The sequence below is a fragment of the Furipterus horrens genome, unplaced genomic scaffold (assembly GCF_987537825.1).
Source record: "Furipterus horrens unplaced genomic scaffold, mFurHor1.1.pri manual_scaffold_5, whole genome shotgun sequence".
Classification (NCBI taxonomy): Eukaryota; Metazoa; Chordata; class Mammalia; order Chiroptera; family Furipteridae; genus Furipterus; species Furipterus horrens.
Window position 1 is genome coordinate 185,500,073 of NW_028327175.1, and position 26,914 is coordinate 185,526,986.

Here is a 26,914-nt window from a genome sequence, read left to right on the forward strand (position 1 = left end):
TTTAAACATATGACACATAAATTGGATTATAATAGATCTCAATGGGAAGTCTTGGTTTCATTCTTCAGAGGCAATGATTATAGTCACCAATAAAATGGCACCTAATGAGAAAAAGCAGAGGCACAGATTTCTTTTGATGACTGCTGTAACAGAATGACTCTTTTATTTAGTGTCAGGCATCTGTATTTAATTGTAGCTCCAACACTGACTACCTGAATGATCTCTAAATGTCTACTTTTCTAATACTCCATATCCTCCTGGTGCTGGAAACTACCATTTGGCTGAATGTCTGCTCTGTGCCAGGCACGGATGCTCTGCTGTAGGTAGACTGCTTCCTTTAATTGTCAGCTCTGTTGAGTGTTTAACATTATCTGCATTATATCAGTTGGGAACCTAAAGATCAAAGACATTAAAATAATTTGACCAGAGACAATAGCTATTCAATAGCATAGCTAGAATTTTAATCTAGTTTCACTTGACTCCAAAATCTCCCTGATTTCAGTTGTATCACACTAGCTTGTAGACAAGGGCTGCCTCACAGAATTTTGGGTTTTGAATGCAAAATTACATAGGCCTGGTAACTGATATTGAAGCTCATGCTAGGCAAGCATTCAATGTGAGCTGAATAAGGATAGCAGCTTGACTTTACAAACAGTTCTCCAACTTTTGTACATTGGCTCTTTAGAGCATAGAGTTGGTATAATCAATTTAAAAGTATGTCCCATAAGCAGATGACTTTCAGGGGATCTCAATGTCAGAACTACTGAGATCTTGTTATACGTAAGAGATTCAGAGCCCACTACACAATTTACCCTAATAACCCCTTCATGCCCAGCTCTAGAACATAGCACCATACCCTTTCTTTTCAGTGCATGTGAGCTAAATTGTCAACTGTCAGCACACAAATGTGTTTGTTATGCCTCTCTCTGTGGCATGCAAGCCTCTCTGCCATGGATGCTGCAGGCCCAAATATCAGGGAATTAGTGCCCACTAGGAGAAGCTACCAAATCACGACTGATGGAAGGTGGTGTATGAGTGGTCCAAGGTCCTCACTTCTGGGTGGGGTGATTCTGCAGCCATGTCCCATACTATTTCCAGGGATCTGCAGCTGGATAAAACTCCAGCTGGTCATCATGGAAACTGTCTCAAAAACAGACTTAAAAAAAATCTGTATTGTATTTTATCCATTATCCTTTATATCCCCCTCCCCCAGCAATCACCACACTGTTGTCCTCGTCCATGAGTCCTTTTTCCTCTTTGCTCAATCCCTCCACCCCCTAACCTGCCCCCTCACTAGCTGTCATCTGCTCTCCATTTATGAGTCTGTCCCCATTTTCCTTGGTAGTTCAGTTTCTTCATTAGATTCCACATATGAGTGAAATAATATTTGTCTTTCTCTGACTGGTTTATTTCATATTATTTTTAATATAATAATTTCTATTTATAAGGAATACCTGTATATAGAAACAGCTATAAAGAACAAAATGAACTCAGAAAAACATTAGAGTGTTACTTCTTACACATAAGGACAGTAATGCCCTGATATCTCAAATCTTTTACACAAAGAGATACCTCATTAAATTCCAGTTCAGGGTTTTTTATGCATATTATTTTTTAATTCTTTTTCTTTTGATCTATTTCTATTTTAAGCTTAACTTCTTCAGCTGTAAGAGCTTCCAGTTTCTTATTCTTTGCTTTCTTAATCTTTCCCTTGATGGCAGCCATTTAGCTTCAGTGGACACTTTCCCAGGTTTCACAACTTGTTACTTTTTAGGTAGAATCAAATCTTTGTTTCTTTCCCCTTGTCTCTTAGTAAGAGCTTCTGCTTGTTTAGCCTTTATCCGTTTCATTTTCTGTCACTATTTTTATTTATTTATTTTTTTTACTTTCCTTTGGAAATTATTCACACATAGTCAATTTTTAGGGATATGACTTTCTGGCTGTGGTCACAGGAATGGCATATATTCTTTCTTAACTGTTTTTCCTTTGGTTCCTTGCATTTATTCACATTTTTGTGCTTGAATTCTTTTAAGCCACCAAAAGGTCCAATGGCTGAAACTGTGTTTCCCTGAACCATAATGTAACAGTTTGTGACTGTTCATTCCAGACTTTTTGTACCAATGGCCAACACTCTTTTATGTAAAGCTCTCTACACTTTGGGAACAAAGTTGCAAAACTGCCCTCCTTCAAGAGTCCTCTGGGATTGTCCTCTTTAGAAATAACTGGTTCCTTCCAATATCAGGAATAATGAATATATGGAAACCAACTATCAAATCATTTGTTATAAACATTTATTGAGACTCTCCTATGGGAGCACTGTTGAAATTTGTACAAGAAGGAAAAGAACGGTAATTTTTTATTCTGTCTTTGTGGAGAAAAAGATGTCTAAGGAAGCAGTGATGTGACAGTGTAATGAACGCTATGGTTAAAACACATCTGAGTGCTATGAAAAAATGCCAGGTGGTGAGGGACATGCTCTGCACAAGGACAGAAATGGGCTATTTTCTTAAAGGAAGCCCAGAAAAGCCACCAGTTAAAACATTTCAAAGGCTCGTCCGTTAACATTTGTTTCTGTGTGTTTAGCATCTATTCACCCATATACCAATAACCGCACCCTGGTCTTCCACTGGAAGACCATCTCTCTCCTACTTTCATCTCAAGTTGTGACAAATGACCGGTGCCTGGTCAACCAGATGTACACCAGGCAATCCAGTTGGAGCAACTGTTTCCGAGATGGGCCCGGGACCCAAGCCAATGAAATGCAGGTGTGGGAATTACTAGCTGTGCTCAGCTGGTAAGACAAATACCCAGGGCTGCATGTACCATCATAGAAGACAGCCCAAGAGGAGAACAGAACTGAGAGAGGGAAATAGACTAAGCTCTAATGATATTGCTTGAGATTCTGAATGTAGCTTTAGTAGTCAAACTCCAGGACTAAGCTTTTCATTAACAATCGGAGTGACATATTTGAGAAGGGTGGTATGCAAGAAATGTCTTTTGCTTAAGCCCCTTTGAGTTGGATTGAGTAGGAAATGCTGAGTGTTGTGAGTAGTACTAGTAGCAGTAGTACTCAGCATGTTAATCTCGAGGAGGAGGCAGAGTATAAGAAGGTAACAGTAGCCTCCAATGAAAAAAAGAAAGAATTTTTCCATCTAAGAAAGAACCTATATTCTGAAAGCACTGTCACCAGCAGCACCTGGCATGTGGCAGTTTATTCTGCTTTTATGACACACAGACCAAGAACAAGAAGCTCTTTTGTTTCTAATTCTGTGAGATAAACTGATACTGTTTGTCCTGATAAAAACACTCTTAGGGACTCTGTATGCCTGGTTTGTTTTGTTTCAGATGCAGGATTTTTCCCCCTGCAATTTCATTCATTTCATTGGCATGCCAACAGTATTAGAGATGGATCGGTGTGATTCCATTTGCTGGTACCTTCTGAAATGAAAGCTGCCACAGAATAATTACTGGTGACAAGGGGACTGGTTATAGAGTCGCTGGATGCGACAAATAGAGATGAGTTTTCCTTAATCTCCCTCTTTGGGCTGCTATTTGTTTCATAGAAGAATCTGGAAGCTACTTTTTTTTTCTTTTAAGGGAAAAGCATAAAGACACAGCTAAGTAAAGATTTGCATGATTTGAGTGGTAGTGCAGCTGGAGATTGTTACTAAACTGGGAAACCTTCCAGAAACTAATAATACAGGTAAAAAATGAGTGGAGAAGATAATAGAAGGTATTTGTTATTATAAAATGGAATGGTTTTCTTTAACCTGATAATAAATCCTACTTGGGAAGTATAAAAGTGCCTTTAGCTATGAACACAATCTGATTAGCTCAAGTAAGTAAATGGTTATTTTAAAAGTAACTACATCAACAGATGCTTTTAAAGGGGGCACATGTACAGATGGTTGTTGTAGTTAATGGTGGGGACAAAAATTCTGACATTATTCACTTGAAGGATGATTTTTCAAAAGAGCTAGAGGATAAAGTCAAACTGAGTATAACTAAAGAAAAAAGTGTTATCAGTATCAGCTTCATTAGCACAATTCATAAATGTGCTCACTGTAAATGAGGGCTACAAAATGGATTACAGGCCAAAAATCCTAAGGAATGATACCAAGTGAATGCATTACAACAACTGATTACTAATTAGTTGTGTAAAATTGGGTATATAGGAATTCATGAGTTGAACTGCTTTTTTGTGTGTTTTTGCTTTGTTTTGGAGTAGGTCTTTCTTTTGGGGGGGAGGCAGGGGTTGTAGCCACAGAACAAGAGAGGATCAGTTCAGTCACCCAAAATACAAAGGTCATAATAAGTATAGCACCATTCTGTAATTAGTGTAACCATAATCTATTGTCAGAAGCCACTTCATTTGTTAGGCTACTTTTGGGTGTAGCACAAAGCTTAGCAAAAATCAAAACAAAAAAGAACAAAAACAATAACAACCAAAATAGTATTCCGCAAACAAACAAAATTTTCAATGCAACAGGAAGGTACAATGCAGAGGGTTGACTCACATTGATACTTTCAGAGGAGAGCAAAGCCTGCACTTTTCTTGAACTACTACAGTGATATTAGCAGACATTTGTTTGGGGGGGAAAAAAAATGGCAAGCATTTTGTGCGAGTCTTGAATTGTCGAAAAATAAAAATCAAAACAAAAATGATTTAAAAAATGTAGCACTCAAGCAATATTAGAAGATGGTATACGAGTGTGCATTGTATAAAGAGCCTACAGTTTCTTAGTAGCTTCCCACTCCTTGCATGTCCATAATCCCCAGCCCGGCCCTTGGTAGCCTGGCGACAGTGATCCACCAGGTACGTATGTGGTGTTCCCACTGAGACAAGAGTTCACTACCGATACTCTGTCTCTTGCAATGACACTTCCTGACATTGGGCTCAGGAAACTTCCATACTATACTAGAGCTTGGAGCCCACTGGTGGCTCAGATAATTATTGTGTCAACAAAAGAAAGACATCCTTCTTCTCTTCAAACCCAACCCAAAGAGCAACCCAAGCCTTCCTCCTTATGCTAATCTTCACTTCATTATCATCTTTCCTCTCAATAAATGTACTTAGCAGATAATCTAATGTTCATGGTCAAAGGCCTCCCTGTTCAGGAGCAAAAAACAACATTTCCTCTCCTGCCGGTTTTTCTTACATGTTGAAAGGTACCACCATTCTTCAGCCACCCAGGCTTAAAAATATGTGGTAGCCTTTGATTCGTGTTTTTCACTATTCCTTCCTTTTATCTAAAATTAAACATTATTAATTCTACTTCTGCATATCTTTCATGTATTTCTTTTTAATATTCACAATCTCATGGCCCACTTTCAGAACTTCTTAACTCACCTGTCCCTTTTTAGTCTTATATACTGAAATAGGGTATACATTACATACTTTAAAAAACCTCGTTGCGCAAATACTCGTCTCAGAAACTTTTCCTGATTCCCGATTACCTTCAAACATTGCTCCTAGCTCCTTCAGCCTTCTCTTTTCCACACCATTTCTTAGGAAACCTTCAGCCAACACTAATAAGTCCCTAGGAAAAAGTACAGAGAACAGAGAGCTATGTTGGCTTTTCACACATTTTCCCATTTTAATATTTTATAATTGATTGTTTTGACTTCAGATTTTTTGGTGATTGTTCTCCTTGAGTAAATAAAAGAAGTGTTTCAAATGTATCAACCATGAAATGAGAAAACAGGAAAATTAACTAGCTCTCTATGAATCATAAATCTGACCAAAGAGGGAGTAAGTAAAAAACTCTTCCCTAAATGAAGACAGGTTGGAAAGCACTGTTACCTAGGCATATGTTAGCATAGATCAGTGATTTGCTGGAGAGAATGAGGATTCTTGCACACTCAAGTATATTCTATATTGTTTTGTTTGTTTGTTTGTTTTGCCCTGACCAAGTTTTGAACCACCATCAGAAAAGGAAGAGGCAGTAGAGAACCTCTGCATGGAAAATTGCTCATGGATTTCTTATCCTATTTATGGAATTACAGGGTTCCTATTTGATTTGATTATTTCCCACATTTTCACCTGTCTGCAAGACAGCTCTGCTCTGAATATCTCCAACTGAAGACTGTCAAATAGAATCCACCACAAATCAACCACAACTTCACCACAAATCATCTCCTTCTAGAAACCTCCATAGTTTTCTTAATGACTCTGTTATTTAGAAAACATTGACCTAGACTTCTTCCTTATTTCTTCCCACTTAATCACTTTCTGCATCTTACTAGCACTAAACATACCACGACTCTCAAATCCGCGTTCTCCTTTACTCGGCTGCTGCCAGCATGATCTTCAGATTCTTATAATTTCTTATCTGGAAAGTTTAATCGAGCTCCAGTTTCCTCTTGCCTTTTTGAATTCATTGAACATTCATTCCACTGCTCTACTTCTGGGCACACAGTTTCCCCCTTGCTAAAGCCTCCTATGGCTTCATTTGTACATATATTAGCTCTGAGTTCAATAACCTGTGAATGGGCTTATTAAGGCACTCGTATGACATTGACAGTCTTGTCACCATCTTCTTTGCCTTATCTGTGAGTTTTGGACTCATTTTCTTAAAATCGGTAAAGAATGTTAGATGTACATACATCTATAATGTCTTATAAAGCTATGTTAAACTAGACAAACAAAAATAGAAAAATAAGAAAGAGGCTGGATAATGATTCTATATTCTTTATGGAACAATAATAATTCCTAACAGTTACATAGTACTTACTCTTTACCAGACAATGCTCCAAGAGCTTGACCTGTGTTAAGTCAATGAATCATTACCACTCTATGTAATGAATATAATAAAGAAATAGCATCACAGTTTTCTCTCTCCACTGCTATATATCTTTCTAAGTCACCCCTCAAACTGGCTGGTTTAGCTCAGTGGATTGAGCGTCGGCCTGCGAGCTAAGTGTCGCTGGTTCGATCTTCCAGTCAGGGTACATCAGAGAAGGAAAACTCTGACTCCAAAAAACCTCCGCTGCCTTGCGGCATACCTCTTCAGGGGAAAGGCTAAGGGAGTAAACCCCGACAGAAAATCCGGAGCCGGAGTCCCTAAGGCGGTTTGACGTTGTAGTCAACACCGGCAACTCCTGCGGCGCACCTGAAGCCAAGCTGTATTGACTCCGTCTTTCCCTTGGACCCTTCAGCTGCGAAGAGAGGGGGGGTCTGCTGCATGGGCAACAGCAGACCCTCCATATTACCCTGCCCAGGCTCTGTAGCTTCAGCGTCATCGCAAGATGTCGATTCAACACGGGAGGAGACAGATACTACCATGTCACTCCCGAGTCGGACTGCACAGCCATTCTCGGCGGTGCAGATAGACTCTTAAGAAGCTACACCATCGTCTCTTGAGACGGACGGCTGCCGACGACCCCTCAAAGCACAGCACTCGCCTCTAAAAACCTTAAATATTTTTCTATTGATTTATAATAAGTTCAACGGCCTCACCTGGAAATCAGAATGCCGTGTATTTTAACTCTAAGCAAACTTTCTGAAGTAATTACCTTTTACTCTGCTAGTACAACTCCGTACCCCAAATCTCCATCCCTAAATACAGCCCATACTTTTCCACCTCCACACCTGGTCATTCCCATATCCTTCTTTCTGCTTCTCCCAGATCTGCAAAATAAGAATAGACCCAGCCTTTAGCTACAATTGCTTTTCTGAAAATTTTAATTAACCCACATATAGGTGATCTCTCCATCCCCAATACTGAATAGATCATCGCAAGTCTTTTAGCATTTATGCGTAACCACATTCTCTCTTGAAATGTAGCAATTTGTGAATCTATTTTTCCTCCATTGTGGTGCAAATTCATTGAAGGCAAGTCTGTGCCATTTTTATCTTTTTCAAAGAGAATGAAATAACATGATGAATAAGAAATGAGGATAACAGCGCCTGCTATATGGTAAATACTCAATAAATGTGAGGTATCATTAGCTAGAGAAACTACTGCATTTTCATGAGAAATCTAGCAGCACGCCAGCCTCTTGATTTAAGAATTCTTATTCCCATTTTAGAAGTGAAGAAGCTGCATTTCACAGAGACTAAGCGTCATTCCCGTATTTTTACACAGCAATAGTGGAAGTGCAAACAAGGTTTTGAACCCAGATGTTTTTCACTATGAAGCTAATGCTTTCTTTAGTGTATTTTGCTGTCTGTCAACATAGAGAGGTGAGTGCTCATTTATTACATTGATTACTGCATTCTGAGGCTAAAATCAGGATTAATGGTTTGCTAATCCAAATTCATAATGGCAGGCCAAATGTGGCTTGCTGCCTTAGTTACCAAAAGGGTTCTGGAAACCAATTATAACGTGTGTGGGAGGAGGAAGGGTTCTACACCAAGCAATCCTCTGTGACATCAGCTGCATGTCCTGGAATTTAACTCAATTCTGACATTATCTACCCATAAACAGCAAAATATTCCATAGATGAAGGGCGCAGTACCACAAGTCTTACTCCCCATGCACATACATTTCAGATGCCAGTCCCAATCCCAAGTTGCCACCCGTGCTTTTGACCAACTGACTACAGATTGGAGGTTCCAGTGACCCCCTCTCCAGGTTCAATTAATTTACTAGAGCAGCTAAGATCTCCAAAAAGCATGTTATTTACTAGATCACCAGTTTATTATAAAAAGATATAACTCAGGAAACGCTAGATGGAGGAGATGGCCAGGGCAAGATATTTGGGGGAAGGCCAAGAAGATTCCATGCCCCCACTGAGCACACCACTCTCCCCAAATTCCACATGTTCACCAATGTGAAAGTTCTCCAAACCCTGTTTATGAAGGCTTTATTCCATAGGCATGATTCATTAAATCACTGGTCAATGACCATTGGCCCCTCTTCCTTATCAGAAATCTGGAGGGTGGGGCTAAAAGTTCCAACTTTCCCGTCCCAGGAATAGTTCTCCTGGCAACCAGCCCCCATCCTTAGGTGTGTTCCAAAAGTCACCTCATTAATGTAACAAAAGACCGTTGATGTTCAAATCACTTTGGAAACCTCAAGGGTTTTAGGAGCTCTGTGTGAGAAATGCGGAAGAAGACCAAATATATATTATTATAAATGACAAAGTCGTAGTTACAAATAAAGTGTTCTTGGGAGGCAGCAATACCAATTCTCTTACTTATTGTTTACGTCTGCTTTCATGGCAGAGCTGAACAGTTGTGACAGAGTTTGAACAGTCGTGACACAACCTGAAATATTTCCCAACTGGCCCTTTACAGGAAGCAACAGCTGACCTTTAGTCTAGGTCAGTGATTCTCAGCTCTGGTGCAGATTAGAATCACCTCCCAGGGGGTCCTTCCTTTGGAGAGTCTGTTTGTTGTACATCACTCTGGAATGGGAACATGGGCATTTGTGGGTATTAAAACCCTCTCGGGTGATTCTAATGTGCAGTCAGGCTTAAGAATCACTGGCTAGGGATCGCTTTTACACATGATAGTCAAAGCCCCTGGATACAGACTTGGAAATTATGATCAAGTCACAATTCCCAATTTTGTAATATGCCTAGTTGGAAAAGATACTGGCATGAGGCTCACATTCGATAAGCACCAAGTTTCTGGCTCTGATGACAAACCCACTGGGAAAAGGAGAGAGAGGCCTCTCAGAAAAAAAGCTGGGATGGTTCTAACACCTACTTAATTTCCTGAAACAAAACTGCATTTTATTCTGGAGGATAGACAAAAGCAGTTAATTAGAAGATTATTTGTGCCTTGATTAGAAGCCTCGCTGTGAAAAACGCAGAATGCCACTCACATTAAACACAATTCAAACAAGGAGAACACAACTTTAGTGCACTTGTGTTGTCAATTATCTCTTAATGGGTTTATAATTGTAGCTGCTGGTGTCATGTGGATCCATAGTAAATAATGATTTTTGAATGCCCTCCCTGCCCCCACACACCTCCAATCCACATTTATATAGAAAGGTTTATAAATCATGCAATTTTTTGGCTCTGTGAGAGAGAGAGAGAGAGAAAGAGAGAAAGAGAGAGAGAGAGAGAGAGAGAGAGAGAGAGAGAGAGAGAGAGAGGGAGAAAGAGAGAGACAGGTCACCTAAACACTACTAAGGTTAAATTCTGTAGCCATGTGTCCTTTATGTAATGATCTTTGTAAATTATGAAAAGAGATCCAAAGAGATATCTGTGAAAAGGATTTCTCTAGAGTTTTTGTATCACACAACTTATAACAGACACTGTCACCCAATCCTTTCCATAGGGTTTGGGAGTTCCCAGGGAGGCAGAAATCTGGGAAAGACATGCAGAATAGGGAACAACCAGGCTCTAGAATTTACTGTCACTGTGATTAGAGAGTAATCCTGCTATAAGCTGCCACTGCTGTGCCTATCCTCACTATGAAAGTGCCTGCAGCCCTCCTGGTCTCTAAGCCTTTGCCCAGACAATCTTCCCAAAGAGTTGAATACTATGTCACTTAAAAGAGAAGGGAAGCCACAATGATGATTGGGAAAATACTGTTGATAGAAACCATTTATTTCTCCCTAATTCCTGCCAGCCTGTATATGAGAAACTTCTGGTGTTCAGATGTAATGGGAACAAATACTCTACCCAGTTCTTCCCTCTCCTAATAGATTCTCCTTGTGGACGGGGAACAATTTATCTGATTGGTGAGACCACTCAAGTACTCCAACCATTGGTCCTTATTTCTTTCTTAGACAGGACTAATATGGTAAAGGTTGAAGGTGCCCCATGAATCTCAGAATCTTGGCCTTTCTGTGCTTGCTAAGGTACAGGCAGGCCACTATCTTCCAGGTCACCAGCTATATAAGTATGTGCTGTGCAGATGTAGTCTCCCCACTTGAACTTTGGACTTGGAGAGGAGAGAGAATCTATCAGGAAACCCATTCTAATTTCACTTTCCTGCCATGTTTTTAAATCAAAATAGGTAGAAATAAAGCTGGCCCCATTGATTTGGAATTTGGAGGGGAAGTACATGTGATTAACAAGCAACTTTGAACCCCCAACCATATTGTTTGGCATATTTACTATCTTTCATATGATTGAAAGCATGGACTCTCAATAATAATCCTGTAAGGTTACTGAAATAGGTATTTGTTTCAAATCTTTTTGAAAGTTTCTGGCTATCCCTTCCTTACCGTGCTCATATGTCTGTTAAAAAATCTACTGCAATTTATTTCTCCCTCTGCCTATCCTTCTACCACACCTCTACCAAATGTGTCTATTTTGATCACATGCAGCATTACCCCAAACATTATTGTAACTTCCCCAAAAGCTCCACCAAGCAGTCCGTTTATTACTCCTAAGTTTTCAGTCCCTTAGCTAAGCACAAGGAGCCACAAATGGTTGTTGTGAGTGTACCTAAGTACCGAGAGTGAGAGAAACGGGCCTGCTACCTTCATTTTCTAAGTAAAAGTCACTGCTAGGGACTGTGGGCACAAAAGCAAAATGTCGGTGGCCTCTTCTTTCAGATCAGTCTAATAAATAAAGTTCAATGGTACATTGTTACCTTGGTCAACCACTGGATCCTATACAAGTGCCATTTTGTGCTTTTCTTCCCCAATATCTGGTGCTGCCCAAGGATGGCACAGGTGGTACCATGGAAAGAAGGCGATGCTCATAATGCTATAGCTACAGAGAAAAATGGAAGCGCAAAAGTCATTTGAGCAACCATTATCATGGGGTCTGTTTTTCACTCCTTCTTGGCCCTCTTTTAAACAAGGACATTATGGGATTTTTTTTTTTTTTTTGGTGAAATCTGATCTTTTCCTTCCCCAAATCACTGAATCACTGAACCAGAAATCTGTCATCATATAGAACAAAGCAGCTAATTCATCCTCATGACAACTGATGATAAAAGCAGAAAGAAAGAATATATATATAGAGAGAGAGTCAATGGGAATATATCGTCGTCAGCAGCTGTCCGTCTCGAGAGACGATGGTGTAGCTTCTTAAGAGTCTATCTGCACCGCCGAGAATGGTTGTGTAGTCCGACTCGGGAGTGACACGGTATCTGTCTCCTCCCGTGTTGAATCGACATCTTGCGATGACGCTGGAGTGTCCTCTCCAGTGAAGCTGAAGCTACAGAGCCTGGGCAGGGTGATATGGAGGGTCTGCTGTTGCCCATGCAGTAGACCCCCCCCTCTCTTCACAGCTGAAGGGTCCAAGGGAAAGACGGAGTCAATACAGCTTGGCTTCAGGTGCGCCGCAGGAGTTGCCGGTGTTGACTACAACGTCAAACTGCCTTAGGGACTCCGGCTCCGGATTTTCTGTCGGGGTTTACTCCCTTAGCCTTTCCCCTGAAGAGGTATGCCGCAAGGCAGCGGAGGTTTTTTGGAGTCAGAGTTTTCCTTCTCTGATGTGCCCTGACTGGAAGATCGAACCAGTGACACTTAGCTCGCAGGCCGACGCTCAATCCACTGAGCCAAACCAGCCAGGGTGAAAAGGGGAAATAATGGGAATATATATACCTTCAAAAAGGAATAGAGTAGTAGAAATGGATAACTTTTAAAAGCAAAAATTATATCTCTATTAAATTGCCTTATGAAAGAATTACCCCCCAAATATGAAAAATATGAACAAGACTACATATAGTAAATAACCAGAATTGTTTTCAAATTATTGAATGGTTATTTGTTATTTTAGAAATGGCCCTGAAGCATCCAAGGCTCTTTAAGATGTAGCCATGAAATAAACATAATTTGCCCAACACTCTGCATTATTATTATTTCAGTAATGAGGAGCATTTTTCAGAGATTGGTTCTACATTGAACATACTGGAAGACAGCAGGTCATTACTACTTTAACAACATCATAAGTTAATTTTGGCCTTGGCATCCTTCAGACATAACAAATCATACAACTTTAAAATCTGCCAGTTTAAGTGCAAATTGTATGTCATATGTTTTGTTTTGATTTTTTGTTCCAAAAAACAAAACAAATAAACAAAAAATATATAAGCCTCAAAATATTCATCTTGAAAAAATTTATCAAGCTCCCATGGTTTGTGGAGGTAGCATGAAATCTGAAAGAAGTCTGCTCGGTTTGGGTATTAGAGAATTTCAATGAACACCGCAGTCTCTACTTACTGAGTCATAAATAGTGCTCTGACTTTTTAAGTGAACTAGAAGATAACTGTCAATTATATAGGCCCATAGTATGTTAACAATATATTACCGCAAATTTTATACTCATGGTGGTTGTTTCCTTATGTATTTTATTTCCACACATATGTGTGCGTGTATAGATGTGTGTGTGGGGGTATATATATACAAGTATGTATATATAAAACTTTTACAATGGTAATCTTAGTTTTTAAAAATCAAGTTCTGAAATCACTGATGCTCCTTCTCTAAAAACACATGAAAAAGGGAAATCCATTTTGAAATCCTAATCCTGCTATTTTTCTGTTGAATGTCTTTGAAAATGTTACTTAACTTTTCTGAAGATTTCTCATCTATAAAATAAGGATAATTATACCTACCTTAAAGGTTAGCATAAAATAATAAAGACATTTTTCAATATTTGTTTTCACTCCTCGAAACAACCCACATCAAACTAATCTTAGCAGTGATTAATGTATTTTTCATTTCCCCAATTATTCTACTCTGACATGCATATTAGTCCCTATCAAAAAAAGATAATTTTGCTGAAAGGCATTTAGACCCTGAAAAAAATGTTAGAAACAAAATTATTCATGGTTCTCTACTTAGTTCAGATTTTAGACCAGAGATCTGAGTTTCGGCACTGGTGTGGAAATGGTTAATAGCTGCAAAAAATCCTACTGGCCTCTAAAATTATTATCTTTCACCTATGTGAATTACCTCCTCATGTTTGTTGAGAGAACAGTGCCTACCTGAAATGCTGCAGTATCATAAAATCATTCTTCAATAAAACATTCTGGGTGAAAGGCAAATATATCAGTCAGAAAAGATCCTCAGGCCATAAGGTTTAAGTAATCAAGTCAAGTAGTCAATGGGTTTTATAGCTCATAATGGATGAATTCATCTTTCACTTAAGTAACCTGAGTAGCTAAAAGCTTTTGGTAATTTTCTCATTATAAAATTCAGTTGTTTAAAGACAAACTGTTTTCTAAAATTGACTAAGCATTATCTGTAAATCACAGTTCTGGCGTCTTGCTCTTACAATCCCATATAAATATCTTCCTTTCTAAAGATTTTGGATTCATGGAATATTCATTTGGGTGCCTTAACACTCCATCCAAAAAAAAAAAAATTCTACATGACTAAACAGAATATATTATTCTGCCTCTTTATTTGCCTAATAAACCAGACCTACATTGCTTGACATTGAGGGCTATTTACAGCATCTAACCTTCTACCTTGTTCTCAATTTTCAAATTAAAATAATTATAAAGGTATACAAACTTTCCACAATTGTTTAATTGCAAATGGATAGTCAAGAATATGTGGACTAATTTAATATGAACATTGCTGCTATATGATGGTCAAGTAAATAATTATATCAATTATACAGTGTAATTATACAATTATACAATGGCTGATATATCTATTTTTGAGACTGAATACTATAGTAGAATTATAAATACAAACTTCTTTCACAGTCTGGGCTCAAGTATCAGCATGGAATGTCTCTGCTTAGGGAAACCTCTGTGTTCTATTTAAAAGAAAAAGGACTCACAGACACAGATAACAGTGTGGGGATTGCAGGGAGGGGCGGGGGCGGGGAGTAGAGGTGGAAGAGCATGTAAGGGGGATAAATGGTAATGGAAAAAAATTAAATAAAACAAATTACACCTCAAAAGAAAGAAAGATTAACTATAATATCCTCAGTGTAGGTATATACCAAGATAATAAGGTTCCAGTCATAAAAATACTCTATTAAATGTTTGAGTTACTAAAGTATTAAAATTGAAAGTAAGAATTAGTCAAATTTGACCCTCATTCTTTTCATAATTAACCATTAAGTGCATAATACATGGAAAATAGATTTTTCAGGGCTTTTGTGATAATATTGCAATTAAGATTTATTCTATATGTGGATACTTGTATACAATAAAAATATATCAAATGTAAAATAATATTAGTGCACCTATATATTAAAGTGGGTATTTCCAAGTTGGAAGCTGAATTATATTCTTTCAAGGTTCCAGGTTTATCTAACCATGTCCGAAGATGGGTGAGACAGGTCTTTCAGAAGAATTTACATATAATGAATCCAATACCCTTTTGAGAAATAACTTATCTCAAGGAAAAAGAGAATTGAGGACCACTAAGTTCACCCAAGAACAGAATAATTCTGAAGAGGAAGAGTGGTCTTGAGTAGAGAAGAATATTGATCACTGACAGCTTCAAAATCTAGTCCTCATGAATTTGTATCTAATAGTTGAATAGACTGGTTAGAATTTTTTAAATAAGTAAAAATAAAAGAACTGTCCTGTTGAAACTTGCGAAAGCATTGAGGAAACTAAGTTCTACTTTGTAACATGTATAACAATAAATCAAAAATAAGGGGGTGAAATATCATCTCTCTTGGTCTTAGTATTGGAGAATGAGAAATAGGGAAGTTAGTGTGAACAAAGATAAGGATGGAGAAAAAAGAAAATGATACAGTATATCAACAAAACCTTTGATGGCCTCAGCAGAAAATTATGGAACTGATGAAAAACAAAACTAACTAAATAAATAAACAAAAGTTTATTAGCAAATATAGGATGCCTTCTGGAGACTCATAACTATTTGGATTATACTGCATTTTTGTCACTCCCCTGCCACCTGACTTTATATAGAGTGTAGAAAAAAATACAAAAGGCACAAATTATAGCAAAGATAATTCAATTGTGACCTTATCAAAATCAGGAAGAATTAGAAGAAAGTGGAGTTCTGGTAGATCAATGCAACCAACAAAAATACGCCTCCCCCCAAAAAATTCTATTACTCTTACTATGATTTCATGTTTACTCTTAATTGGGACAGCCTTATTAATTTCATATGTTCACATTACCAAGTTATATTTATCCTTTGTCTTATGACTAACTTTTTAAGTAAGCCATTTTCCCCTAATACTTACAAGTCCACTTTTTCCTGTCACGTCTATATTTGTAAATCTAGGCAATAGCATCTCTAGAAACATGGAGTCACGAGGCCAACAAAATATCAGATGTATTTGTTCTTCTTTTAATTGAGTGTGAATGACTCTTGGTTTACTTTCCTTTTCCTTGAAGTCCTTTAATATATAGCATTGCAGTCTATCTTCTCCAGAAGAAATCAACATAATGATTAATATTGGCCTTTGGAATATAATTTCATGTCATCAGCAGAGTAAAACAAACAGCAGTAGCAAAATAATACATATTTTAAGCTTCTCCACTCAACCCGATTTCTGTGGTTTTTTATATGCTATTACCACTGGAATTTTGTTAATGTATCAGAAAACTGAACCGTGACAGTATAACACAGCTGAGTTGGACACTATGATATAAAAGACATAGCCAGTGCGCAATGTGTCAACCTGCCCTCAGCCTTCACGAGGGAAGGCACTCACCGCTGGCTGAGGACAAAGGACAGTGAAATGAACTAGAGGCACTTTGTAATAAGTTTTGGGTGCTGGCCCTTAAGAAAGAGCTGGGAGAGTAGCAGACTAGGTCCCAGTACAGAAGCATCCCAAGTGATACGGGAGAAATCACTTAAGCACACTGCTCCCCTCCAAGTGGCATCAACTGGAGACAGCAGCTAAACAACAGTATACAAGAATTTCACACCATAAAGGCAGAAAATAAAAGCAGATCAATCTAAGAAGCAGAAATAAGACCAGTGCCCAAAAGGGGGAGGCAGAATAACACCCCACCAAACAGAAACAACACTCCACCAAAAAGAAAGGAGGAATTCCCAGAAAGAAGGATAGATGACATAGAAGCGAGCGAGCGATCAGACATGGAATTCAACACAATAGTAATGAGGAAGCTCAATGAACTCGACAAACTCAAAGAAACTTATGACGATCTCCCAGGGAGCTATAAAGAGCTCCAGGGAAGCTATAAGGAGCTTACAGAAAACTACACCAGCATAAAAAAAGACATAGAAACTATCAACAAGAACCAGGAAGAAATGAAGAATACAATTTCTGAACTGAAGAATGCAGTAGAATCAATAAAAATCAGGCTAAATGAAGCAGAGGACCAGATCAGTGAGTTAGAGGACAACGAAGAAAAAAATTCCCAAACAATACAACAAAATGAAAAAAGACTGAAACGGAGTGAAGAGGCTTTAAGAGAACTGCAGGACAACATGAGATGAAACAATATTCAAATCATTGGGATAAAAAAAGGAGAAGAAGAAAAACAAGAGAAAGAAACCCTGATTGAAAAAGTCATGACAGAAAATGTTCCTAACTTGATGAGAGAAAAAGGCATGGAAGTCCAGGAAGCACAGAGGGTCCCAATGAAAACGAATCCAAAAAAGTCTACTCCAAGGCACATCATAATTAAAATAGCAACATTCAAAGACAAAGAGAGAATCCTAAAACCAGTAAGAGAAAAACAGCAAATAACATACAAGGGAGCTCCGATAAGGCTATCAACTGATTTCTCAACAGAAACACTACAAGCCAAAAGGGAATGGCAAAAAATATTCCAAGCAACGAAAAACAAAGGCCTGCAACCAAGAATACTTTACCCAGCAAGGCTTTCCTTCAAAATGGAAGGTGAAATAAGGAGTTCCCCAGACAAAGGAAGACTAAAATAATACATCTCCACCAAACCAGCTTTGCAAGAGATGCTAAAGGGAATGCTGTAAGAAGAAGAAGAAAAAGAGAGAGGGAGAGGAACAGAGGTACAAAGGGAAATGAATAAATACCTGTCAATAATAACCTTAAATGTAAATGGATTAAATGCTCCAATAAAAAGACATAGGGTAGCAGATTGGATATGAAAACATGACCCACATATATGCTGTCTACAAGAGACACACCTCAAAACAAAAGATCTACACAGACTGAAAGTGAAGGGATGGAAAAAAGTATTCCAAGCAAATGGACATAAAAAAAAGCAGGGGTAGCAATATTTATATCAGACAAAACAGATTACACAGCAAAGGCCATAAAAAGGGTCAAAGAAAGACATTTTATAATACTTAAGGGAACAATCCATCAAGAAGATATAACCCTCGTAAACATATATGCACCCAACATAGGTGCACCAAAATATATAAGGAAAATATTAGAAGATTACAAAAAATATATCAACAGCAACACACTCATATTAGGGGACTTTAATACCCCATTGTCAACAATGGACAGATCTTCAAAGCAAAGAAACACCAAGGATATTGAGGCATTGAACAACACTCTAGACAAAATGGATTTAATTGATGTATATAGAACTTTTCACCCCAGAGAAGCAAAATATACATTCTTTTCAAATGCAGCTGGGACATTTTCAAAGATAGACCACATGGTAGAACACAAAATAAGCCTAAACAAATTCAAGAAAATTGAAATTACACCAAGTATCTTCTCAGATCACAATGCCCTGAATCTAGAAATCAACCTCAAGGAAAAAACACAAAAACATTCAAACTCGTGGTGAATGAATAACATGTTATTAAATAATGAATGGGTTAACAATGACATCAAGGAAGAAATCAAAAATATTTTGGAAACAAATGATAATGAGCACACAACACCCCCAAACCTATGGGATACAGCGAAAGCAGTCCTGAGAGTAAAGTTCATAGCAATACAGACCTACCTAAAAAGGACAGAAAAATCCCAAATAAAAAATCTAACCCTACAGCTACAAGAACTAGAACAACAACAACAAACAAAGCCCAGAGCGAGTGGAAGGAAGGAAATCATCAAAATCAGAGCAGAATTAAATGACATAGAGACTAAACAAACAATTCAAAAGATCAACAAAACTAGGAGCTGTTTCTTTGAAAAGATAAACAAAATCGACAAGCCTTTAGCTAGGTTCATCAAAAAAAAAAAAAAAGAGAGAGAACCCAAATAAACAAAATCAGAAACAGAAAAGGAGATATCACGACCAATATCACAGAAATACAAAGGGTTGTAAGAAATTATTACAAACAACTATATGGCAAGAAACTTGACAACCTAGATGAAATGGACAAATTTCTAGAAATATATAACCTTCCAAAACTAAATTAGGAAGAAGCAGAAAGCCTGAACAGACCAATAACAAAGAGTGAAATTGAAACAGTAATCAAAAATCTCCTGGTACACAAAAGCCCTGGACTGGATGGCTTCACAGGCAAATTTTACAAAACATTTAGGGAAGAACTAACACCTACTCTTCTCAAACTATTCTAAAAAATCCAAGAAGAGGGAAGACTCCCAAACTCTTTCTATGAAACCAGTACTACCCTAATCCCAAAACCAGGTCAAGACACAACAAAGAAAGAAAACTACAGGCCAATATCGCTGATGAACATAGATGCTAAAATCCTCAACAGAATATTGGCAAACTGGATCCAGCAACACATTAAAAGGATCATACATCATGATTAAGTGGGATTCATCCCAGGGATGCAAGGATGGTTTAATATTCACAAATCAATAATTGTAATACACCACATAAACAAAATGAAAGACAAAAACCACATGATTATATCAATAGATGCTGAAAAGGCATTTGATAAAGTACAACACCCATTTATGATGAAAACACTCAGCAAACTGAGAATAGAGGGAGCACACCTCAACATAATAAAGGCCATATATGAGAAACTGGAAGCCAACATCATACTCAGTGCATAAAAACTGAAAGCATTCCCCCTGAGATCAGGAACAAGACAAGGATGTCCACTTTCTCTACTCCTATTCAACATAGCATTGGAAGTTCCAGCCATAGAAATCAGACAAGAAAAATAAATAAAAGGCATCCAAATTAGAAAAGAAGAAGTAAAACTGTTACTTTTTGTAGATGACATGATAGTATACATAGAAAACCCTATAGACTCCACCACAAAACTACTTGACCTAATAAGTGAATTTGAAAAAATATCAGGGTACAAAGTCAATATCCAGAAATCAAAGGCATTTCTATACACCAACAATAAAATATCAGAGATAGAAACTAGAAAAAAACATCCCATTTACTATAGCAACAAGAAAAATAAAGTACCTAGGGATAAATTTAACCAAAGAGGTAAAAGACCTGTACTCAGAAAACTACATAACCCTGAAGAAAGAAATTAAGGAAGATACAAATAAATGGAAGCATATACCATGTTCATGGATGGGAAGAATTAACATCATTAAAATGTCCATACTACCCAAAGCAATTTATAGATTCAATGCAATCCCTATTAAAATACCAGCAACATATTTCACAGACCTAGAACAAGTACTTCAAAAATTTATATGGAACCAAAAATGATCCTGAATTCCCACAGCAATCTTGAGACAGAAGAACACAATAGAAGGACTCACAGTACCTAATATCAAACTATACTACAAGGCCACTGTAATCAAAACAGCCTGGTACTGGCATAAGAACAGACATATAGATCAATGGAACAGAACAGAGAGCCCAGAAATAAACCCAGGCCTCTATGGTCAACTAATATTTGACAAAGGGGGAAGCAAAATAAAATGGAGTGAGAAGAGCCTCTTCAACAAACAATGCTGGGAGAACTGGACAGGGACATACAAAAAAATGAAACTAGACCACCAATTACGTCACACACCAGAATAAACTCAAAATGGATCAAAGACTTAAATGTAAGATGTGACGCCATAAAAATCCTAGAGGAAAACATAGGCAGGAAAATTTCAGATATCCCATGTAACAATATTTTCACTGATATATCTCCTAAGGCAAGGGAAATAAAGGAAAAAATAAACAAATGGGACTACATCAAACTAAAGAGTTTCTGCTCAAAAAAAGAAAACATCAGCAAGATGAAAAAGGAACCAACCATATGGGAAAACATATTTGCCAATGATAGATCAGACAAGGGTTTGATCTCCGAAATATATAAAAAATTTACACATCTCAACACAAAGAAGACAGACGACCCAATTAAAAATGGGCAAAGGACCTGAACAAACACTTCTCCAAGGAGGATATACAGAGGGTCCAGAGGCATATGAAAAAATGCTCAACATCACTAGCCATCAGAGAGATGCAAATAAAAACCACAATGAGATACCACCTCACACCAGTCAGAATGACCGTCATCAACAAGTCAACAAACAACAAGTGCTGGCGAGGATGTGGAGAAACGGGAACCCTACTGCACTGTTGGTGGGAATGCAGACTGGTGCAGCCACTATGGAAATCAATATACAATTTCCTCAAAAAACTAAAAATGGAACTGCCTTTTGAACCAGCAATTCCACTACTAGGATTATATCCGAAGAATCCTGAAACCCTAATTCAAAAGAACTTATGCACCCCTATGTTCATAGCAGCGCTGTTTACAATAGCCAAGTGCTGGAAACAAGCCAAGTGCCCATCTGTAGATGAGTGGATCAAGAAACTGTGGTACATTTACACAATGGAATACTATGTAGCAGAAAGAAAGAAGGAACTCCTGCCATTTGCAACAACATGGATGGAACTAAAGAGAATTATGCTTAGCGAAATAAGCCAGGCAAAGAAAGAAAAATACCATATGTTATCACCCAAAACAGGAAACTAATGAACAACACAAATAAATGAACAAAATTGATGAAGAAACAGAGTAATAGTTATCAGGGGGGATGGGGGAGGGAGGGAAGGGGCTAAGTAGGGGAAGGGTTTAGCAAAGGAATATAAATAAGCCATGAACATGGACAATGGGGTTGGGATGGACCATGGGAGAAGGGTTGGGCTGGGTAGGGGGTAGCAATGAGGGAAAAAGTAGGACAATTGTAACAGAAAAACAATTAAAAAAAAAAAAAAGACATAGCCAATTCCACATTATAAAAGGAAGAGTCCTCTGTTCAAAATTCTATAGATAAATTTAGATTTGAGGTGAACATTTTGAGGCAGAGGACTTCAGCTTCATATCTTTAATTGTTCTTTGAACATTTGAATCCCTACAAATTTCATATTTCCTGACACATGAATGACATTCAAAATGTGTATTGAATAAACAGATGAGGGAATCTTTAAATGTTGAGAGTGCAATAGAGTTGCAAATACCTATTCTTGTTAGATTTAATAGCCTTTGTAGGATGGACCATGGATGGTGGAGTGAGATTACCTGATATCATTATGTCCCTGCTCTATCACTGAATCCAGTCACATGGTGTCTGTCCAGCTGGGTCTTCTGCTCGTTCTGCACTTCTCTGTCCAAACTCCATGTCTGGTCATTGTTTCCATGATCTCATCCCTTTGCCCAGAGCTCTCATTCTCTGTTGTAATACCTGTGAATTTCAGTGTCTTATCCTGACTTTTAAGGATTTGCATCATCTGTGGCCTCCTGAACTCCATTTCCCATTATTATCTTTCACATGACTTTATTCTCTCCTTAATTTAGTGCTTATGCCTTACCGATTCATGACCATTCAATAATTATTCCTATGTCTGTGACTTATGTAATCAATTTTTCCATGCAAAATATATATATTCTTTTTTCCCTTCTGCTCTTTCTAATTTTATTCAGTCTTCAATATTTAGATAGGTTCTCTATGAAGTATTTTCAAACTATTGATATCTTATTGATATCTCATTAATTCACTGCTACCACAGTATGTGCTGATATATGAAATTACTGACTGCCAGATACACAAATAGTAGTATAATAAAGGTTCAAATTTTAAAATTCTTATATTCTAGTGGAAAAAATCAACATATGAACAAATAATTATAATGTAAAGATATAAGCACAAACTTGGATGTATTCAAATAGGTATGGGAGTACTTTTATAATTCTTACACAATCTTTCGCATATTTGAGAACACATTGTATAGTTATTACCTTGTTGCTTCTTGATATTATACAAGTATTCAATTTGTTTTTCAGGTTAAGGACACAATCTTGAGGACAAGAACAATGTCTGAATACATTGTGTTTGTGTATTCTCCCCACTGCCTAGATAAGGATTATTATTAAATTTTCCCTTTCTCCCTGTGGATGCTAGATTTATAGAAAAAATGTATAAATTAAAACTATTCTATATCATTCCTCAATAACTTTTTTTTTATTATGGTTTTTAGGCCCTAGCTGGTGTGGCTCAGTGGATTGAGTGCTGGCCTGCAAACCAAAGAGTTGCCAGTTTGATTCCAGTCAGAGCACATGCCTAGGTTATAGGCCAGTTCCTCAGTTGGGGGCATATGAAAAGCAACCACACCCTGATGTTCTTTCCCACTCTTTCTCCCTCCCTTCCTCTCCCTCTAAAAATAGAAAATAAATAAAATATTTTAAAAAATAAAATACACAAAATAAATAAACAGATAATTCATAAAAGGAGAATACAGGTAAGAAGTACAAGTATAAAATATATTTAACCTTACAAATTGCTAAACCTGTGTAAAAATAAATCAACAGGATACTATTTTACACAAAATTGGATAGGTTTAGAATAATCTGGGTTATATAAATTAAAAATCTATCTGTGTTAAATTAACACAACACCAAAGTTAAGCCATTTAAATCATAAAGTTTTATAATAAATCTAGAGGCATGTACAACAACTAAACAATGTTGTCAAAGAGTAATTCATTTATTTATCTCACTGGGGATTTAGTAGTGAACAAAATAATTGTCATTGCTCTCTTATTCTAGTTGTGTCTGTGTTTGGAAGTAAGAGACAAATGGAAATTTGATAGATATAAAGATAGATAAATAGATATCTTTCATATGCATGTTAGAGCTGGTAGTGATAACTATTAAGAACAATAAAACAATGTAATACATATAGATAGGTAGTTTGGGATTTCTAACTTATCTACTCTTCCATATTGGTTAGCAATATCTCCATTCATGTTCACGGGATGGATAGAGCAATATCATATGACAGCCTTCAGCATAGGAAGAATAAGAATAAAGGGGAAAAATCTTTCTCCTTCTAAGCTTTCTGTTCTCATTGGGATGGAAAATATTTCTTAGAGTTCACTCAGCCAACATCCCCCTAATTCTTGTTGGCAGCAATAGGTCACATGTCCTCTCCTAAAGCAATGACTGAAAATGGACAGGGGACTACCTTGACTGGCATGAATAAAATGATTCAGCCTTTGGGGCTAGAAAAGAAGGAGTTTATATTTCTTCAGGCACACTGCCCAGCTTGCTACCTGTACCAAATCAGTGTTCCTTTGTCAGGGAGAAGAGGAAGAAAACAGCTTTAGGGGAAGTCAACACACTGTGTCAGTCATAAGGTTTACTTGGAGAGTTTAAGTTGCTTGCCCATGGTCACATGGCTATTAACTGGCAGGGTCCTGACTGGAACCCAAGTCTTTTGACTTAACTCTCAGGGATTTTTCACTACTGAGCAGACTCTAAGCTCTGTGTGGTTTTATTCCACAATATATACAGGTACACACTTCTAGCACAGTCATAGAGTCAATGTGATGGAGGAAATGGGTGAATGAATAGAATGAACTAAATAGAAATACTAAAATAAAAATACACATTCCAGTTTTTCAACTCCCCTTCTAAAACATGTCCACAGAATTTAACAAACAACTTAATTTCAGTTCTTTGATTATAAAACAAATGGTTAAACCTCATTTCAATGACCTCTGAGGTTTGGCTCCCAAAGGCAGATATATGTTCACTTCACCCAGTTAAGAAATTCACATTCCTAACCCATAGACCTTCAAGGGCCTTAATATTTATGAAGAATGCATCATTTTAGTATCAGCATAAACAGATTACTAAATAACTTATTTTTCAAAGGGATAAAACATTACAGCGGAACAGGCACATATATTGATAGAAATATACATCTCCTCCAAGGATATTTTCAGCTAATCTCATTCTATCCTGACTTCCCCTTGGCTTTGATATTCCTTTTTCTATATGTAGAAGATTGTCTACAACTATGGATAGACCTTGGGCTTTAGTTCCAGTCTTACCTCTACCATAAACTTGTCAAGTGGTCTTAACAAGACATGTGAACATTTATAGTCTTTTCTTCCCTACAGAAAAAAAAAATGTATTTACAACATCTTGGTAAATTTTGGCGATGATCAGATGTAATTTTTATGTGTGATAATAAATGTATAATATGTTCCACATATATGTCATTTATTAAGTGATAACTATTGTTTTTAATAATACATTGTGCTTAGCTTTACTTGTTAGTCATGTCTTTCTGAATTGTCTCTAAGAGTTTAGAGGGCAAAAAACAGAACAAATTATTTCTTTATTACTTTTACTCTTACTGTGCAGATTTCTGGATACATACTAATTTATACTAAATATATGTTAAGTTAGAGAATATTTATAAAATATATGTATTATTATTAATAAATAATATTTTCTTTGGACCCCACACAAAGAGATCATATAGGTAACATTAAACCTATAAACTATTATGAGTTGATGGTCCTAAAATAATAGGTTTTTACCTTAGTATGAATCTGAAAAATTATATAGAAAGTCATAAGAAAATAATATTTTTCTATTAAAGCTAAAATGGACACCGATAATCAAAATAATATGAAGGACTTTCTCAGTTTTCAAAGACTGACGATTTGTTGATATGACATTCAAAGAGGTTAGCCAGTATAACCCCTCATGAAATATTGGATACAAAACTATCAGATTTAGCCAAGGTGTCTGAAATGAAATCTGTTGTGGGAATAAGAGGGATAACATAAACCTGGTTAAGTCTTCTTTCATTTTATGCTGGAAAAATAACACATATTTATCTAAAGTATTTTTTGATGTCAAATGTCAGTTTAATTGCCCTCCCAAAGCAGTAGTTTCGTGCAGGGGCCCAGAAGTTTACATTTCCCATTGAATTATCTTGAAGGAAGACACAAGAATGTGAGTCTGAAGCACCAGCCTACGGGAAAGAAACGGAAGGCAATCTGCTTGTGATCCATGGGCTTCATTTCATGCTTTATTCTAGTAGCAATGAACTTGATTCAATCACTGAAGAACACTGACTACCTTTCCATTCTAGTCCCCAGGCTTACTTGATATTAAATGGAAACAGTAAACTGGTGAATAGACCACATTCAATACATGGTGGATAACATCTTATCTAAACTTTGGAAGAGCCCTACTGCTGTAGAATTTATTATTCTCTTTCTGCTGATAATGAAATGGAGGCTCAGGTACATTATATAAATTTGGCTTCTCACCGACGTGGATTTGAATCATGGCTTTGCCACTTTCTAACCAGTATTCTTGGGCAAAATCTGTCTCCACTACACCATCATATGTCCATTTTCCCTTCCAACCCAATCCACTCCAGTGGAACTCATATTTTGTGGACTGTTGTCACCCAACCCCCAGTCTTTGCTTTAGATTGAACAGACTGGACACAGATTAACATGGGGCCCTCCACACATGCACATCTGTCACAGGGTGAACACTCCTGCTCTTATGTTGTTAGTGTCAGCAAAGTTTAGAGGTTATTGTTTTGTTTATGCAAAGCTTAAACTAATGAGCTAGCAAAGTGTTCCAACTCTTCATAAATGATTTTTCTTTTTGATAAAATTTCATCTGATAATTCATTTTAAAAATGAGGAAAAGCTATTGCTACAGGGCACCTTGGGTAGACAGAGCCCAATATCACAGAAACTTTTTCTCAGTCTTTTCAGATCATCAAGCTAAATAATGAATCTGAGGTTTCCTGATGTCTTTCCTGCCATGAAGTTTAAATTAGATATGGTCTCCCCTGGGTACCATTCAAAAGAGTTCTAATGACAGTATAAAAATATTGAAAGAAGCTAAATGAGATTTTTTTAATTTAAATATATATATCTATATATGTAATCACTTCATCAAAGTGAAAAGGGAAGAGCTAACCTTAATGTTAATAT

The 26,914-nt window shown here is 37.1% G+C and overlaps 1 pseudogene; it reads right to left on the reverse strand.

Moving 5' to 3' along the window:
- Positions 1-1,614: 1,614 nt before the first annotated feature.
- On the reverse strand, positions 1,615-8,945 carry LOC150010605 (KRR1 small subunit processome component homolog pseudogene; annotated as a pseudogene).
- Between the last annotated feature and the right edge of the window lie 17,969 nt (positions 8,946-26,914).